General features: G+C 34.3%; 1 non-coding gene across 1 annotated transcript; it reads right to left on the reverse strand.

The window, feature by feature from the left end:
* Nucleotides 1-990: 990 nt before the first annotated feature.
* On the reverse strand, nucleotides 991-1,063 carry Trnaa-agc (transfer RNA alanine (anticodon AGC)). Its single transcript has one exon. It is a non-coding gene; the product is annotated as a tRNA-Ala (tRNA).
* Nucleotides 1,064-5,862: the final 4,799 nt, after the last annotated feature.

Genomic DNA, 5,862 nt, shown 5'->3' on the forward strand with positions numbered 1-5,862 from the left:
TAAAGTGGAGACGTTGGAGACGCTGCTTCCTCGCCGGCCGCCATGTTGGATCTCTCTATATTTAATTTTGAGATAGGGTCTCACTAAATTGGCTGAGGCCAATGGCCTCGTACTTGTGATCTTCCTGCTTTAGCCTATCAAGTGGTTAGGATTACAGGCATGTAGCAGCACGCTTGGCTTGAAAACTGAGATTTGTATATAAAACAAAATCGTGAACACTGCATCTTAATAAATAGCACATTATGTGGAGAAGTGTAATGTGATATGCTTAAATACTTCATTAGAAGTCTATCAATTTTTTTCACCTACAAAGTAGACCCGGTAATAGCTGTGCCACAGAGCTATTGTGGAAATAGAATAATGTAACATCCAGCACACGCTTGCACATAGAGGCCTGATAATGCTTGTATATAGTAAGTTAAAAGTATCAACTTTTCAAAGTGAATGTGATCAAAATATTAGGAATGTTTAAAATACGTACAGAATTTTATTTACGATGGAGACCTCCTTCTAGGAGCTAATGACATTTTCACTTTACATTTGCTTTTTAAACTAACTGCATTTCTTGTTTGATTACTTATCGTGGAATGGAAAGTCATGTCAAGACGTAAAGGGCTAAGGGAATTTCCATGAATTCTATGTAAGACTAAAATTAAAACATTATGATAAGGAACAGTGAGAGATACTAGGTTGAATGAAAAGTTGATTAGTTGATCATTCCCAGACCTTTTCTTCCTGCATCTCATATAAAGCTAAATTCCATTATTTTTTCATTTTGAGAGTATTACTTGTATTCACAATAGGCAAACAAGAAAACAAACAAACAAACAAACAAACAAAATAACAGGAAGAAAGTGGTAAAAGTTGGAAAAGCATAGAGTTCTTTATATCAAGGTCTTTATACCAGGTCTATGGATCCTGACTCCTCCACTGAGATGGTAAAGCAAACCTCATTGTTTTTTCTTCTACTTCTAGTGTTTCTGTTTGTTTTTTGGGTGCTGGGGATTGAACCCAGGGCCTCATGCTTGCTAAGCATATGCTCTACCACTGAGCTACACTCCCAGTCCTACCTCTAGTATTGAGGGTATTTATTGCATCTTATGCCTTTATTCTGTCACCTGATTACCTTTGTCAATGTCTGCACAAGCTAATTTTTTTTCAATGACTCTTCTTTCCAAATCATACAGTCACAGATGTCAGTGGAAACAACGGAACCACAGGCTTCTTGTTCTGGTGGAGAAGAACCTCCAGTCCTGGTAGCAGTTGCACATCTTCTGCCCTCCCCCCCCAAATACCTATATTCACTTTTACTTTAAAGCTTCTGTGTGTGTATGTTGAGAGATATTAATTTGCTTGATAAGAATTTGTCAAGTGCTTGTGTGGTGGCTTGTCACTAAACTGGAACTACATTTTCCAGAATTAACTTCCCTGTGTGTCTTACGATTGGCATTGTCCATAAGAGAAATTTGCATGACATTTGGGAGACAGAAAAGAAGCACAGCCATTTTTTTAAAAAAAACTCTCCCCATTTTAAAAATTTTTAGTTGTAGATGGACAGAATACTTTTATTTTATTTATTTATTTTCACATGGTGCTGAGGATTGAACCCAGTGCCTCACATGTGCTAGGTGAGCTCTCTACCAGAACCCCACCGTAGTCCCAACACAGCCATTTTTTTTTTTTTTTTTTATGTTGTGAAATTTGGTGCAGGGCAGACCCAGGGATGTTGTCACTGATCTGCTTGGCTTTACCTGGGTGACCAGGTGGAATGCACCTGGGCCTGCAGCTGCCTTGGCTTTTCTGTTTCCTGACTCTGTGTCGGTGGGTACTAGCTGCTTCTTCAGTTTTTGTGGTGGAGGTTGGAGATAGTAAGAGAGAGATGTGGGTTCCAGCTTCTGCTTTTTCTCCACTTTACATCCAGATATTTCCCCAACTATGGTTCCAGCTTACCTGTAGCAACCTTGGGCTTCTCATCAGATACAGAGGAAACATCCAGCTCCTCTCTTTCATGTACTCAGTGGCTCTGCCTCTGTGATTGACCTGTAACTGATGCAGTATGCTGAAACCAGATGTTGTGCTGGGCTTTGGAGGTAACAGTGCTGTCAGGTAAGTACTCCCCTCACTTAGGAAGCTCAAAATCTAGTTTGAGATATTATTATAATACAAAAGGAATAATATATGGCATTTAATTTTTTAATCAAGCTGAAGTTTTTAATAATACCCTTTTCACAGCACTTTTTACTTTTTAAAGATCTTTCTTGCTCTTTTATCACTGACATAATATCTTTACAGCTACAAAGAAGACTAAGCCCAGGTTTGAGATTTCCCTTAAGGTTAAGCAGAGATTTAAGACTACTACCTTATGGCCACAAGATTTGTAAGCAGAAGAAATTTAATTTTCTAGCATTGTTTTAATGAAATAGTTATGAAAATAAGTCAAATGTCTTAGTTTCATGGAGTAAATATTACTAACAATTGTGTTTACATATTATTAGAATATTTAAAAATTCAGAAAAAAAAAACACCAAACATACATATTAATGGGATAATTGGTATCTCAGAAAAAATCACACTGGAATTTTTGACTTTCAAATAATTGTCTTGATGTCAAGTAGATGTTACCATAGAAATATGAGCAAAATGAAATATCAGCTGTTTGGTGACCTTTCATTTGATGCTTAGTTTCTTACAATTGGCATCCACAGGCTTCACTTTTAGATCAGCTACACCACAAAGTGACAGGAGAGAAGCTGAGATCAGATACTTTCACTGGAGGTGATTGTCTTTCATCTACCTACCTGAGGGGCATAGTTGGAGTGTCAGGCACTTCTGCCAATTATACCACCTAGATGGACATTGACAAGAAATGACAGTCATGACAGAGTTTCCTGCAGAGCCAAGAACTGCTGAGTGGGTCAGATCAGTAATCTAGCCAGCTCCAGATCTGCCTCTGTCTTTGGCACTAAAAGCAAGTTTATTATCCTCGGTGATGTAAGGATAAATGGCTATCATCCTTAATGTGTTTTTATAAAAATTGTTATTATAAAATTAATATGTGTTGGTTTATAAAATTAAATTCTACAGAAGGTCATGGAAAAAAAGTAAAAGATTCCTTGGTTTTCCTCCTCTAATCACACTCCAGTTAGTCATATTCAAAAAATAATGTATACATTTAAATTTTTTTTTAAGTTGGAGATGGACACACAATATCTTTATTTATTTGTATGTGGTGCTGAGGATCGAACCCAGTGCCTTACACATGCCAGGCAAGTGTGCTACCACTAAGCTACAACCCCAGTACAATTTTTCAGACATTTTTAAGCCTAGATATTCATTTAACAAGTGTTTGTTGAGTGCCAACTAATTACTAGGCACTATTCTCAGTACTAGAATTATAGTAGTGAACAAAATAGACAAAAAACAATAATAATAATCATTTAGTTTTTCACTTAGCCTCTGGCAACACATACATATATATTAGTATAGATTAGCACCTGTAACAACTAGGCCCTACATTATTAATATCTCCAAATTCCAGAAATGTATTCTTGCAAATGTAATACAATTGGGTTGGGAACAGTCATTCAGGTACTCAGCGAGGTAGAGGCTCTGCTATCTTAAAGAAATGGATTCTAAGTTTTCAGAATATTTGGTGCTATTTTGATCATCTGGCCATGGAAGATAGGGTCATGAGGAAGTTTCTTATGGCTAGTCTTGGAAGTTTGGAGCAACACATCTCTACTAAAATTTCACTGGCTAGAATTCTAGGATCTCTCTCTGTCTCTCTTTTAAAACATTTTATTTATTTATTTATTTATTTATTATTTATATATGACAGCAGAATGCATTACAATTCTTATTACACATAGAGAGCACAATTTTTCCATATATCTGGTTGTATACATAGAATACTTGTGTCTTCATACCTGTACTTTGGATAATAATGATCAGAATCTCATCACATTATTTACTACCTGTGTATTCCTGGGAAGATTACTTAACATCTCTGTACCTCTGATTATTTATCTGTAAAGCATAGATAATAAGAATGTCCACCTCATAAGGCTTTTATGTTGTTTACATTATACAAAATTACACACTATAAAATCTTTTTCAGGGGCTGGGGCTATAGCTCAGTTGTAAAGTGCTTGCCTTGCAAGTGTGAGGTACTGGTTTCAGTCCTCAGCACCATATAAAAATAAATAAAGATACTGTGTGTTCATCTATAACTAAATAAATATTTTAAAAATGTAGAGACTAGTATCAACATTATTTAAAAAAACAAAACTTTTTGGATAGCTCTTGCTACAACATTAGAGCTCAATAAATGTTGGCCATGGAAAGCAATTTATTTTTGTGCCAGAAAGAAGAAGGAAATATGAATTTTAGTGAGAAGTCAGCTGTTTCTGCTCAATAGGTCTAAACTTTTTTTTTCTATAAACAAGTAGGATCAAAGTTTACTCTTCTGAAATAGTTTTTACCTTAACATGGTCCAAATCTTTTCTCATGTTAGAACTATAAATCTACTTGTCACTTTTAACAGATTAAATATCTGTCTTCATTGCATATGGATGTATTGCAATATATTTTACTCTATGATTGACATTTAAAGGATGTCTAACATTACAAATGTTAAATAAAATTTGTGAGAGTCCATTTGATTGAACTTAGCTCCTGCTCTAGTCCCAATATACCAAATACCAGGCTGAAAGTAAGATGTTTACATGACCTTCTTAGAAATCCAGAGATTGGGGAAAGCGAGGAAGAGAAAGGGAGAGAGAGAAGCTAATTTCAAAATGGGACAGTTTTCACTTATATGATAATAAAATACCCTCTGCTTTAATTTTCATTAGGAAACTAACTTTGAAACAACCGATCTACTTTTGTTCTGTTTCTGCTTATTCAGCCCTTTTGTGCTTATAAATCCAATACTAATGCAAAATCTTCTGCTAAGCTTATCAGAATGCTCATTCTATTACACACACACACATACACACATATATATGTATATATATACACACACACATACACACACACATACACACACACACACATAATATATATATATATATATATATATTCTACAGAATGAGGTGTTGTCTTATTTCGGAAACACACACACATACACAAAACACAAAGCCAACTAAGATCTTTCAACTAAATTTGTTGTAATTTTGTCTTTTGATATAAACTTAGATGGATATTCTTTTTCACATATCATAGTGCATATCTATGCTATATACTGTTAATTCTTGGAAGTGAAATTTCTAACTTGTGCTATCATAACAATTCATGGAATCATTTGGTTACTAAACACAAAAAAATTAGTATTTTGTGGGGTCTACTTTTTGGTTAATTGTAAGTCCAATCTTACCTTATTACATTATTCCCCACTGTAAACGAAAAGGAGGAAGCTATTAAAAATTTTATAAGAGATTTTATTTTTCACGGCAAAAGAGTTCAATTTATAAGGAAGGACTATTAATAATAGCTGTCATTTACTAAGTATTTATTTTATTTATAAGTCTTCCCAAAACCAAATCATCATGTTCATTTAACAGATGACAAAACTAAGGATCAGAATTTTTATTTTTTTTTATTTTTTTTTTATTTTTATTTTTTTTTGTAATTATTCTATTTACTATTTTATTTTTTATTTTTTTATTTTTTTTATTGGTCGTTCATAACATTACATAGTTCTTAATACATCATATTACACGGTTTGATTCAAGTGGATTATGAACTCCCGCTTTTACCCCGTATACAAATTGCTGTATCACATCAGTTACCCTTCCATTGATTGACATATTGCCTTTCTAGTGTCTGATGTATTCTGCTGTCTGTCCTATTCTCTACTATCCC

This window comes from Urocitellus parryii, chromosome 10 (assembly GCF_045843805.1).
Source record: "Urocitellus parryii isolate mUroPar1 chromosome 10, mUroPar1.hap1, whole genome shotgun sequence".
Taxonomy (NCBI): Eukaryota; Metazoa; Chordata; class Mammalia; order Rodentia; family Sciuridae; genus Urocitellus; species Urocitellus parryii.